The sequence below is a fragment of the Lolium rigidum genome, chromosome 6 (genome assembly GCF_022539505.1).
Source record: "Lolium rigidum isolate FL_2022 chromosome 6, APGP_CSIRO_Lrig_0.1, whole genome shotgun sequence".
Lineage (NCBI taxonomy): Eukaryota > Viridiplantae > Streptophyta > Magnoliopsida > Poales > Poaceae > Lolium > Lolium rigidum.
In genome coordinates, this window is record NC_061513.1 from 21,150,058 (window position 1) to 21,164,351 (window position 14,294).

Here is a 14,294-nt window from a genome sequence, read left to right on the forward strand (position 1 = left end):
GCTTGCATCTTCGACACAGACATCTTATCTCTGTTTTGTTATTTTTAATCATCTCGGCCATCGCGGGTTTCAAAAACCTAGCCACAACGCCTTCGCTCATCATGCGGACTATGGTCGCCTGTGGGGCATAGAGAAAATGGATATTTTAGTACCAAAAGAAAATTTTGGCATGACCTTCCCTAAAAATAGGACATATGTATATGCGTAGTATGCCCATTTTTCACCGAAACGGAAATGAATCAACGATTCGGCAAATACTAGCAACTCGTATTTCAAATCCCTGCAAATAAAAACATGCAACACATGTAGGCTTCACATATACAACACATGTGGAGCCTTCGCATACACATGTGGAGGCTTCGCATACAAGACACATATGCATGCACGTGAGGGCTTCACGCATGCACAACACATGTGGAGGCTTCGCATAACATATATGCACACACACGTGTGCAAGACGACCGGGAAGCGGTCACACACAAAGCATATCCAACAAAGTTACCAATACGACGAGACCGAGAGTGTTGGATGAGAAAAGTTGAGATTGAGTAGGGGATTGAGCTAGAAAGCTTCATCTTACTTACCTATCAAGAAAATTAAGTTTAACAACTTAAGTGGGTGAATGAAGAGGTGGAAATGAGGTGGGGAGGAGGAGCAACATGACCAGATCCAGATTTGGTGGGAGGTGGTGGTGGAAGAGTGTTGGGGAAAGTGGGTGGCACATGTGGGGGAGGGGAAAGCAGGAAATGGTCCCAGATTAGCAGTGGCGCACCACTTAGCAGTGTGCCTTTGCTAGGGTGACATAGCAATGGCGCACAGCTAAGCGGTGCGCCACTGCTAACCTAGCACCAGCACCCTCCCTGGTCCCACCACCTCCCCAAACATAGCAGTGGCGCACTGCTACGTAGTGCGCCATAGCTAGTAGTGGCGCACCCAGACCCAGTGCGCCATTGCTTAGGTTGGGGAGGGAGGTGGGCTCTGGTCGCCATTTAGGGATGGCGCACCCCTTAAGCAGTGCGCCACTGCTATATTTTTACCAGTGGAGCACCATTTTTTAGTGCGCCACTGCTAAGTAGTAGTGGCGCACGGCTTTTATGGTGCGCCACTGACACCCATCTTACGGCTAGGCCTTTTCCTAGTAGTGTTCCGTTGGGCTGCCGGCAGCGCCAACGCGAACGGCGCCGGCGCGACTTGCCGGCCTCGTGGTCGTTGGTGCTCGGTTCGAACTCCCGCTTCAGGGCCATGGCGGTGGAAGCTCGAGTGCGTGCGTGCGCGCGGAGGGGAGTGGGGACTGGAGTGGATAGGGATAGTCCCCTCTCAGTCCACATTTAATAGGAAGCGTGGGCGCCGATAGGTGGGCCCTATGATGCGAGTAGATGAACGTGGGAGGATGCCACATGCCATCCGCGGTCATGCAAACCTGTCCCAGATTTGGGCCCCACGCTTTGCGTTCTCCTAGACGCCGCTGCCATCTGCTTTCGGGATGCGTCGCAGCTTGGGCTGCGTTTTTGTCCGGCGCACGACCCGTGCGGACGTGCAGGCGCGGAATGGGTCGTCCCGTTGGAGATGACCTAATAAAATTCGTACGGAGAAATTTCAGAACACTCCCTCTCTTCCATCCCCACAGGGTAGATGGGACTATAAGTTTGACGGCATATTTTTTTCAAAGATAATTTGGTGACCTCTGTTTTCGATGGTTGCATAATAATACTATGCATGTTCCTTCAAATTAAGTAAAATACACGGTAGATTTGTATGTTATGCATCTTGAGAGATTCCAGTTTAGCTCAGCGCTTCCTTCCATCTTTTAAGAATTTTTTTCATAGGCATATCACGTGAAAATCCACTTGAACATTTAAGTATTATATATATTTGGTGCTTTAACTGTCAAATAATATTTTTTGTTGACATCCTTTGTGGCAATGCACATACTTTGGTTTCTAACGTCAGAGAGTATGCCTACATGCTGGTTTCTCTGAAAGTTTTACATGTCGCAATAAAGTTGATGATCTCTGCTATGGTGGGAAAACAAATTCATGTCCGATACATGGACGTCTTCAAAAACCGTCCAACATTACATGGTGTGATCTGTTGGATTCTTCAAGATAAACTAATCGTGACACAGTTGTCATTCATCTGTCAGTAAAACATGTTGATAAACTAGTCGTGACGTGTTTAAAACTTTGTAGCCCACACTTCTATGTACGTCTTGAAACCACCAATGATATCTTGCATAAGTGGCGCAATCGAGCTGACGAAAAGCAATACATAGTATTACATGAAAAAAAACCTAGCAATTTTTCTTTTCTAAGTAAAATGAAAAACATAGGGACTCGAACATGGACAAACTACCAAGGTAATAACCATAAAGAAGAGTATATAAAAAAATATGAGAGCTGTGTTAAGTCTTAAAGACTAAGAACGTTTCAGGTGCTATATAATGGAACCCTCTCTCGGTCCTAAGATTATTCGCCTGGTAGCACGTCCGCGTAGCAAGGTCGGTAGGTGAAGGAACCGTTGACACAAGAAGCATGTGTATAGGGATTTCTCATGAGCTGGCTGTCCTCGCCAAGATATTGCATCCTTGATGTGTCGAGATGGTAGACTACCACCGCAAAGTCAATTATGAGGATGAGTGCGTTCTTGTGAGGATGGAATCCCACGATCCTGCAGTAGTTACCCCACGATGGTGGGCCCAGGAGTTCGGCACCTCCGTCTATGTTGATGAAGTTGTCCGTGTCCGAGTTCCATGAATATGCATCGTTATCTTCATGCTCCTGGTCGTATGAGCTCCAGGAATATCCATCGTCCTCCTGTTTCTCCTCCTCCTCCTCCTCAGCATCATCATCATCTTCATCATCATCATCATTATAATCATCATAATAGTCACCATAATAGTCATCATCCTTGGGTGGTCCTCCCCTGCTGCCAACAATTCCCCATGTCACCATCTGTTGTATTGTACGAGGCTTAATCATATGGCCGTGGGGATTGAGGCTAACGTCATATGCCAATGTCCACCATAGCTTACCATATGTGGACTCCGTTAGCATCCATACACGGAGCTGCAGCTTGTCTACGGACACGTAGTGTATCCCTCTCTCATAGCTCGCTAATACGGATTTCCAAGGCAGCGTGAAGCAGCATGATGGACTGCCGGGTTCCCCAGGTAGCTGGACCATATCGTAAGTCCCACACGAGGGGCGCAGAACCATGAGGGTGTCTTTATGGCAGTGCATGTAGATCGACCCACGCCAATAGTCCGACGACCACACCGTTGGATCGTACTTACTAGGGGTCGCCACGGCGTCGTAGAGGTGCCCTGGGGCGCAGCGCCCAGGCACGAGTTCTCGGCTCTCCCACCGCCCGGTGCGGGATGAGTACACAAGCAACGACACCAGCGTCTTCTCGAGCTGCTGTGGAACCTCGCCTTGGTTTGGTCTTGCTGCTAGTTCCTCAAGGTGGTACACATCGTAGTGCAGCGACACGGCCGGATCGAAGGCGAGCGCCTCAGCGGTGGCGTGCCGCCATGGCTTTAGGCTTGGTAGGCGAGAACACCGTCCGGTCGCCGGGTTGAGCACGCAATCATGGAGGAGGAGGAGGCCATTGCATGACTGGCGCACCCTAGCCTCGTGCGGAAAGAAGAGGCGCTCGGAGCCCGGCGGGCCAAAGAAGGAAGTGTTGGACGCAAACCCGTTCTTGTTGAAGAAGATGCCTCCGAAAGCACGCCGTGGGAAGTAGTGCGGGAGCCGGAGCGGGAGCAGCGGAGGGATGAGTTTATGGGCGGTGATGAGGCCGCGCCATGTGCGGCACACGCAGCACGACCTGGCGAGGGCGCGTCTAGGTAGGCGTCCGAGGATGTCGACGAGAACGTCAGAGGGGAAGTAGATGTCGTTGCCGCTGCTGTCGCTGCTGCCGTCGCCGGTGTTCATCGTGATGTAGCGACGAGCCGACGCGCCGAGCGACCTTCGTTCACGCAGGAGGAGGCAAAAGATGCAGTCCGTGGGGGATCGATCGATTTGGAGTTTGCCTTTTCTACGTACGGGGACAACTTAACAGCCACGGTATCTAATTAATTAAAGGGCTCCTTAACCGCCACGGAGTCTCTTTCACCAACGTGTTTTTGGGCTGAGCATCGCGTCGGGCATCCAGGGACACACGTACCAGTACGTACGTACAAGAGTTGTTGAATAGCAAACTTGACTCAATCCAAATTTTTGCCAAAAAAAAGAGACTCAATCCAAATCCCAAACTAATTAGAAGTACTGTATTATTTTCAAAGATTTGTGGTGACATCTCTTTTGGAAGCTTGCATAATAATAGTATGCACGTTCCTTCAAATTTAGTAAAACAAGTACTCCCTCCATCCATAAATAGATGGCAAAGATTTATCTAAATTCGGATGTACCTATACACTAAATCGTGGCTAGATACATTCAAATTTAGACAAACTTTTGGCATCTATTTATGGACAGAGGTAGTAGTAGATATGTACGTTATACATCTTTAGCGATTCCAGTTTAGCTTAGCCCTTCCTTTCCGTTTTTAAGAAAATTTTCATGTGATAGGCTTATCACATGAAAATCTGCTTAAATGTTTAAATGTTATATATTTGGTGCTTTAAGTGTCAAATGATATTTTATGTGTGTGTATGTGTTACAAATGGTTCAAATGTAGTTTATCAAAAGTACTCTCATGATTAATAATAAACAGAGTGAATTCCACCTTTTACCGTATTTATGACATATATTATCGCATTTAGTGGAACTTTTATCAAAATATTTCAGAAGACTTTGTTCACGGGTTTACCCCAATTTGGCATTGTGCTTGTCATTGTTAGCTAGAACACGCATGGTACGTCGATGCAGCATCCAAAATATATAATATCTGAGGGCATCAAAGATGATTATGTCTATACTTATTTTATCCACATGCTCCGTTTCACACTATCCTGTTTGCCCCCCGGTCATTAGAAAACGAGGGTCCAATGCTTCTTAAACAAGTAGTCTACAAGAATATTCACCAGGCGGGGAAATTTGTGTTATTATAAATACGTAACTAGAGGGTAAACAATTCACTCGATATAATAAATAGATCATTACGTATCAAAATACATACATGCATGGTGCATGCCATATTCATACGTACGGTTCTAACAAATTTCACATCAGTTGAGGAAGTACTCAAACGATATACAAGTTCACATCATCTCTGATAATTAATTTTACATCTAATTAGTACTAGTTAGCATCTTTGTCATATTAGAATGCCGGTGTTTTAAACAGTTTATGCAAGGAGCTCAACTGGGGACCGTGGATGAAAATGGGTATTGTGGGTCACTCTCTAGTGTCTCATGAGGCCACGCCCCTCCACCCACAAACCCTTGCTGGTGTACAATTGTTGCTGTGACACTATGATCCCTTGAAAATGATAGCCATTAAAATAAAATTTTCTTTTGCAGTATAACCTGAATATAGTAAAACTGCTAGCTATAAGGATGGTAGGGTGCAGAGAGTTGGGCCAAAGAGCAACACTCAAGTTGTGTTCCTTTTTATTTCCATAGAGCCCTAGAAACAGTTGTAGGAGTTGTAGGATATATGACACAAAGTATACTGGGCCACACATGGCCTTCCTTCGCCACACCATTTGATCGATGAGCCATCTTCTTAGACTTCCTTCTAAGCTAGATTATCCTCCACCGTTTCCTTGAAACATGGACAGCCAATAAGTCGAAGATATAATTACTTTTAAGTACTAACATATGTGTATATGTTTCCATGTTTTTTTTTCTACCAATTGTCAAAGAAGAAACATTCTGGAATCTAGCGGAGAAGGTTTAGTTTCCAAAGGGTATGCGCCCGGTGAGCGTACAAGATAAGTGTTTAAAGGCTAGGGATTTGCTCATCATCTTTTCATGATTTATAGTCTGCTAAGTGTAATAGAGGAAGGGAAGCAGAACAGAAGCACTCCCAGTACGTAATGATTTATTTATCTTGTTTCATTGGTTGATTTTTGTATCCACCCTTTCTGATCCATGAGTTCTGAAACTTAATACTCGCTACTTGGTGCTGAATTCTATGCAATAAAGTAAATCCATGTGCATCTATTCGATACAGAGGCAAGGCTCTGCCTCCATTTCGGGGGAAAAAAAGTACGTAATGATTTCTTTAAATGGCTAAATCAGTTCCAAATGGTACGCATGTGGATCACATGTGGTATAAGTGTTCGAAGAAATCAGATATGCTCGCCCCTTACCTCCTCTGGGCCAGGTTAATGGTCTTGTGCTACACTGCATTTATGTGTCATGAAAATGTAAGATAACAATCCCTTACCTCCTCATGGAAGGTTAATGGTCTGGTGCTACACTGCCTTTATCAGTCATGAAAGCGTAAGATAACAATAACAACCATCATCTAAATCAAGCTGAGAGAACACTGAAATCAGTACAAAAAAAAGGAGTGTGGTACAACAAGGAAACTTCATTATTTTTGATCCACACACATATGGTAAGACACAAATTATACAAACACATAGACTACAAAACAAGGAACAAACAGTGGAACATGGATTCTTTTGGGATTTAATAAGAACCCTATGATATAAATCCATATATTATTTTATTCAGCCACAAGAACAACTTCATGTACTAAATCTTGTCGCAGATACCCATTATGGGTTTGCTAGCACAAACTTTGAATGGTTCACAGGATGGCAGTGTCACATGTATATCCCTGCATATAAAAAAGAAAAAGAAAAGGCGTAAGATAGAAGTGAAAATAATATCGTAATAAAATTAGACGATGAATTTTTCACACCAAATGCTTTGAAGTGAAAGCTCCTATATGAACTACTAGGGAGATCATAGCGGAGAAGTCGAGACCTAACAAAATAAGTAAACCAGAAGTGTCGCAAAACGGATGGGTTAGGGTTTTAATTCGTCACACAGTGTCCGCCACTTTAATGGAGTTGCTAGTAATAAATATGTGTTTAGATGGGAACTAGCCAGATGTAGGAAGGGAGTAGGCACAAGCTGGGTTTTAATTTGTTCTCAAAAAAAAAAGCTGGGTTTTAATTTGGTTCTTCTTTTTACTGAACATTAAAAACAATATGTTCTCACTTTTGTATCTTCAAAAATTAAAATGATGAATTGTTCACTCCAACATGAAATGGAAAATAGTGATCCATTACTCTTAAGCATATCAAAAGTACTCGAGTAAATAGGACAGTTTAAAGTGTTTCAAGCATGCGAATAGTAGGGGTTCACAACTATCAGTGTAATTATCACATTCACTACTCGATCGAGTCAGTTTTTCACCATGCTAATGTTAGCACGTGCAAACACAGCATGTGCTGAACTCATGTATGAATGCTAGGAACAAAACAAGTGTGAAGTACTAACACTTATTGCGGGGTAGGATGCACTGATATTGAACTCTCTATAACTCTCCACATTGGGAATGCCCTAGACTTTTTTGTACTTGATGACGCCATGTGCTGAAATAAAATCTCCGGTACCACCCACAACTGCCATCTGGCCATCATTTTTATCATCATAAAAGTTCCCCATCACTTCAAGGGTGGACTCACTGAACCTTAAGTTGTGGAATTACTCAAGTGTGAGGCATTTGTGATGGTTTCTTGAGAGTCTCCAATTAAGTTGTGGAGATTTCCCCAATCTTTCTGCGGGTTCGGTGACCACCCTCAAGATTCCATAGTGGATCGAGAACTTCCCTTTTGATGGGAAGGCTCAAGGAGAACACGGTGAGGCCTTGATGACGCTCGTGTATATCATCAAATCATTGGGACTCCAAGCGCAGAGTGTCGTAACAAGCGTTGGTTTCCCTATAAAGGTGACTCAAGGGTTTATATCGAACTCTAAGGGAATTGCCTTCGAGTTACCACCTCTTTCTCTCCTTCCAGCAATCTTGCAAAGAATTTGTTTGCCTTGTGTCCCCAACTCCACCGTGTGGTTGTCAAGCACAAGATTTCGTATTAGTGATTGTAGATAAAAGTAATAATTAAAGTAAAGTAAAGCAAATAAACTATGTAAACTAAATTAAAGCATTAAAGAGATAGTTGTTTTGGGGTTTAATCAAGTAAAGAAAATATTTTTATATTTTTTGATTAAAATATTGCTGCAAATATGAAGTAATATAAATGTAGTTGAAAAGGTATTTCTTATGATTAAAATTGGACCGGGGTTCATGCATTCACTTGTCTACTCTATTTTAAGCTGTAGTGGAAACTAACAATTCATCAATGAGATAATATTGGTGGGACTTCAATATGTGTTTGATAAGCATTCATATGGGCATCACGTCCTAACATAGAGATGATGCAACTCATCTCTCTTATACTCCACAAGAAAGGGAAAACTCAATCAATCTTGTATTAGAATTAATAGAGCATAGTACTTTGACATAATATTTGAATATCAAATATGCTACCTTGAGCAAACAAGATTATCACTATTATCACATGATAAACATAGCACATGCATACACTTTATCCCTAGTGAGACAACAAAGGAAAAGGTAAAACCTTAATAGCTCATGAATTTTTTGTTACTATTCAATTACTAAAACCATGATACTCCATCTAATACACACTTCTCCCCATATACGTTCTTGCATACAAGTTGGATCAGAACAAGCACTTAAGAACGAGATACATTATATGCATCTATCAATACATATTACACATAATATATTCCAATCTCATATCTAAATATCATAGAATAAGGATCCACCACATAGGAATTACATATATGACCATAATCATATTGGGTAGCTCATATGGTACTAAGATCTATGAAGAACAAGAGATAAATAGGTCAATCTACTGCCACAAACTCATAGTCTAGAGGTGGATTACTCCCTCTTCATCATGGTGTTGATGTGGAAGATGTTGGAGGAGGTGGAGATCCCTCCGGTGGCGGCTCCGGTAGATTTTCCCCCTCCAATCTTCGTTGTTGCAGCCTCTGTTTTGGTGCTTCTGTCTCTTGGCGTTTCTCTCTTCGAGGAAACCCTGTGGGGATCATATATATAGGAGATTTTAGGTCAAACAAAATCTGTGGGCGAAAGAATCAGGCGAAATGGAGAGTCGACGATGGAAAGAAGCAGGGTGGCGCGCCCACCCTTGCTGGCTACACTACATGTGCTATTTTGGACCTCCAGGCCTCCCTCGTGAGGTCCAAGTTCTTCAGATGCTTCTCGTGGTGAAATATTGACGTCCCCGAAATCCTAGTTTAGTTTGACTCCGTGTAGGTCCATGAAAATGAAAATACACAAAATCTACAGAGTTATAACCCAAATAAATGAGATCATTGGTAAATCTCAATAAATCAATATAAAACATGGATATAACATCATATGTGTTGCAACTATCTGGAAATATGTGCCAATAAAGTACAAAGTTCATGTATGAATTTTACATGCGTTAGGCCTTCGTGGCGTTTGGCAGAATTGTGTCTCCACACCGCTCTAACGGAGAGTAGCATTGGCAAGAGTGTGAACTTCGGGATACATCATCGGCTTCGTGTGACCTAGGTTATTTTTATACCCGAGCTCTTTACTTATGCACTTTACTTTCTGATAGCTTTTGTGCTTTAAGGTATATATATATTGCTATCACATGATTGTTTATCTTGCTTACTACAAGTTGTTGGTGCACATTGGTGAACCCTAGTTATATTGGTTTTGAGTTAGGCAAATTAAACGCTAGTTTTATTCTGAATTTGTTAAGCTCATCTTGTAAAAAGTTTAAACTCCCCCCCCCCCCCCCACCCTAGGCAGCATCCGGGGCCTTTCAGGTACATGCGGGGTTGTGTTTTGGCGATTTTGCCGCCATATGTTTCAAGGATTTGCAACATAGGAATATTATTTTTGCTACAATTTTTCTATTGTTTTGCTACAGTTGCTAAATACTACGAGGTCTTCGACGAGGTACTTACGTGAGGTCTCCGGCGAGTTCTCCATCTATGTTTTCGAAGATGACGGTTTTTGCTACACTGGCATAATTTTTTGCTACGATGTCTCCGGCGAGCCCAATATTTTTCTTTTATTTCGTGGATGGGCCGTATTTTTTGCTAAACTAAATCAAAGCAGGATTTCTTTTTTGCTACATGAAACAAAAAAAAGAACACGTGTCAGCACGGGAACCCTGGGGCTGGAAAATCAAATCCCCCAGGAGACGCACATTGTCCTTCACTTTTCCTTCCCAAACCCCAATAACCGCCGAGTTAGCGACGATGGGGCCGCTCTCGCTCGTCGAGATTTCTATCCTTTTTGGGGAATATAATGGAGGAGCGATCAAGATTATTCCCGAGAAATCCCTCCCGGATTTGCAACAGACAGTACAATCCTCTTCTATATATTATTCTAGATTAGTTTGTTCTTGCTCATCCATGCCGATCCGATTTGATTTCTTCTCCACTTCTCCTTCTTTATTCCCTAATTCTCATGTGCTTGAGCAAGATAAAGGTTAAAGAAAGGGAAAGCATGGTAGGAATTTGCAGCCACACGCAGCAGGGGCCAGCGGCCGGTGCAGTGGCGGCAGCGCCCGCAGTCAGCAGCAAGGGGCCAACACGGTGGTAAAATGGTAGGGCAAGTTGGCGGCAGCGAGTCGAGCATCATCCTGGCTCTCCGGGTGCACTTGTTTCAACTTTTAGTTGCATGTCCTAATTCATCCCGTATAGTGTCAAGATGTCATCCAGAAAGTGTATGTCTGGTTATGAAAAGCGTCAAATGAGAAAGCGAGTATATGAGCTAATAGAATCCCAAAAGGGTGCCATAGAAAAATTTATTAGGAAAAATGCAAGGTCATATATGGTAAGTCTTTGGTAATTTGAATCATTTTCCTGTAGATTGCAGTAGAGGAGAAAGCATGGTACATTGTTGGGAGTGATGTTTTGGAACATGGGAGCATATGCTCCCTTTAGTTTAAAATGCATCTTACACACATTTTAAATTTCAAAAAAGTTGAAACGAAAAATTCGCACGTACATCTTCACGTGCTACACGCTTACAAAGTTGTTTCACAAAAAATCGAATTATCATGTGACATGTGTAAAAAAGACAAAACTCAGTGCTAGAATTAATGCTTTTTACAAGATAAAATTTTTCTTTTTTACATAGTCCACAAAAAATGTTGGTTTTTCTTGAAACTTGACGAATGTACATATATTATGAAGATGTACATGTAAAAAAATTTGTCAAAATTTTTTAACACTTTAAAATAAGATTTTTTGGTAGAGAGAGCATACGCACCCGAGAGCCAAATTGAATTTCCCGTACATTATTTCTTTGTTTTCTTTTTCTGCTGGTCATGGTCGGTATTGGGATGGTTCACGTTCATGGTTAGAATTTGGCTAATCTCACCAGCTGCCTAACCCAGCGGATCGTGTAATAAGCTGCAGGCGATGCACCAATCTGTTACGATTGTGTATGACGCGTACGGAGACATACAGATCGTACCAAAGCGATGTATGAATACGGATAGGAAAACTCTAAATGGCAGCCGGCTGATGCTACAGCCAGGTCAATGACGCGCACACCACATAACACACACCCTAAAGCAGGCATGTGCAGCCTATTCGAGCCCATGACCTCCTAATTTAGAGGGCCTCTAAATTAATAGTATGTTAAACTAGTACTCTAATAATTGATTTTGTTTATTAAACCTTAATCAATTCGATGAGAGATGCTACGGAGTACTATACTCCATTAAGATAGTTCTAGTGCTTAGAAAATTTGCAATCGCATTACCTCCAAAGGCCCCCAAGCCACCCACGCCTCTTTACCCGTATCTTTTCTTTCTCTTTCATCGCGTGCAGCTAATTCCAATGAATATTAAGATTTTGTCTCAAAGATTTGTATGAATAACTAATTGAAGATTTATTTTAGAAAGATGACACGTTTCGACTAAAAAATAGCACTTTTGAATTCTTAGATTGCTTTTTCACATGATGCACTTCTTTTAATTTATTTTACCACATACTACCTCCATTCCTATAAATAATACGCACACACATTTCAATGTGAACATTGTCCAAATAAATAGGACAACAATATCACGATCATATAATACATAAGCAACATTGTTAGAATCGTGTTAAAAAATACTTTCTAACGATACCAGTTTTAAATCAAATATTTTTTATATACTTCATCCTGTGTTTCAACTTCATCAAAACTTGCATGTATCTACAAACTAAACTCATCTATATACATATATATCTAGATAAAATTGAAACATCCTTTTTAAATAGAGAGATATAGATTAATTGTTTGTGAAAGATAAAATATGAAAAACAAGGTCTCATTGTTTATTGAAATGGAGTGAGTAGTATATATAAAATCATCTTAGTTGCCAATAATCATGTTGAGGGCCTCTATTTCTTGTTTTGCTCAGGGCCTCCATATTCTCAGGTACGGCCCTGCTGATGTCTTTCTTCCTCGCGTTGCATCTGCTGAAGTCCTCCGACCCAATGAAAATTGTTGTCGCCTCCACATCCTCGTGCTGCCACTTCGCCGTACCGCGGACAAACTCCAGCCTCGCCATGTCCTCGGCCGCCTTCAGCCCTCCTTAGCGGGCAGACCAGATGGGCCTCACCCGGCCTCCCCGCGCTCGTCTAATGAAGAGGTGGATCACCAGCATAATGTTAGGTGCTTCCCAGGGGCTGAGCGCCTGCCGTCATGGTGGAGCTCACCATGGCTCTATGGACGGCGAATTCCCAAGAGGCCCCCTAGAATAGATCCGTGAAGATGTCAATGGTGGGTGGGTTCACCTGTTGAGGCAGCAATGGCCTCCAAGATGGCGAATTGGTGGCCGGCAAGCTCCAATCGGCCATGGCGGTGACTTCATCGATCGTTGCTGGCTGGGGAAGATAAACTTTTAGAGATTTTTGTCGATGTTACATAAAATGTTCCAATTTATTAGATGTGTACATAGTTTTGATGTGTTAGTCTGGGCAAAGTGGTACAATGGTTTTGGTATGTATAACACAAAGAGATTGCACCAATGTTACATACGTGCTTGTTGGAGAATTTAGACAAAAAAAATATTCGATATACTTCTGAGAAATGTTGCAAAAGAATATAACATTTTCAAAAATGTTACATACACAAAGAAAAAGGTTACATTCGGAATTATTTCGTACCATTGCCAGATTTTTTGAACCAAATGTTAGAGACAAATGTTATGCAACGAATTCTGATTCAAGTATGCACTAGCAACCGACAAATTACGAAGGAAAATATAGCATGCTAAATAAAATAGCGTGGTTCTTCTCTAAACACTATGCAAGTTATAACGTGTTGATAGCACGCTATTTTTCAAAATAGCGTTTCACAAAAAATAGAAAATTGATAGGCATAGCATGTATATCAAAGATTTCATTAGCTAAACAAGTGACAGCGAATTCTGGTTCAAGTATGCACTAGCAACCGTACGACGAAGAAAAAAAATAGCATGCTGAATAAAATAGTGTGGTCCTTCCCTAAACGCTATACAAGTTATAACGTGGTGATGGCACCCTATTTTCCAAAATAGCGTTTCACAAAAAATAGAAAAAAGATAGGTATAGCATGTACATCAAAGATTTCATTAGCTAAAAAATTGTCCAGAGTAATAAATGCATAACTAATTAACTAGTTTTGACTGGATTATATCAACATTTTTTTCTTCCTCTCATAGAGATAAAATAAGAAGGACGAAGACAAGAACTACATAAGTGAACTGAACTAAAAATTATAGAGCTGAACTGAACTAACAACTGTAGAGCTAAACCATGGTGTTTACAGGCTACGGCTACCACTATTGACTTATCCTCCTGTACTGGTCAAGTTGGAAGAGAACCTGCAAGGATAAAACTAGGTATGACTGTCGTGTGTTGCGCAAGAGGTGATGGCCTGGCGGCGAACAGCGGCGTAAGATCATGCTCCTAGTTGAGGGGCGCGTCCTCCTAGTGATTCTGGTCGAGACGTACCACGCGGAGGCGGCTAGCAGAGCTGAATGAGAGTGGCGTTGCTGCTGTAGCCACTACCGCCGCGGCGCATGGGGAGTCGAAAGTGGCGACTAGTTGGTTGTCAACCTAGAGTTGAGTGGAGCTAGGTTAAAATCAGTACCTCGTGGGCTGCCGCTAGTTCCATAACTGTTTTAGCGCAATATAATGTTGTAATATTACAATAAATAGCGAGCAGATTATGCATAGTGTAGCGTTCACCTTTTAAATACGCTAAAGACGTCAAAATAACGAGGTATTTTTTCCATGATTATTACACACGACGGAACTC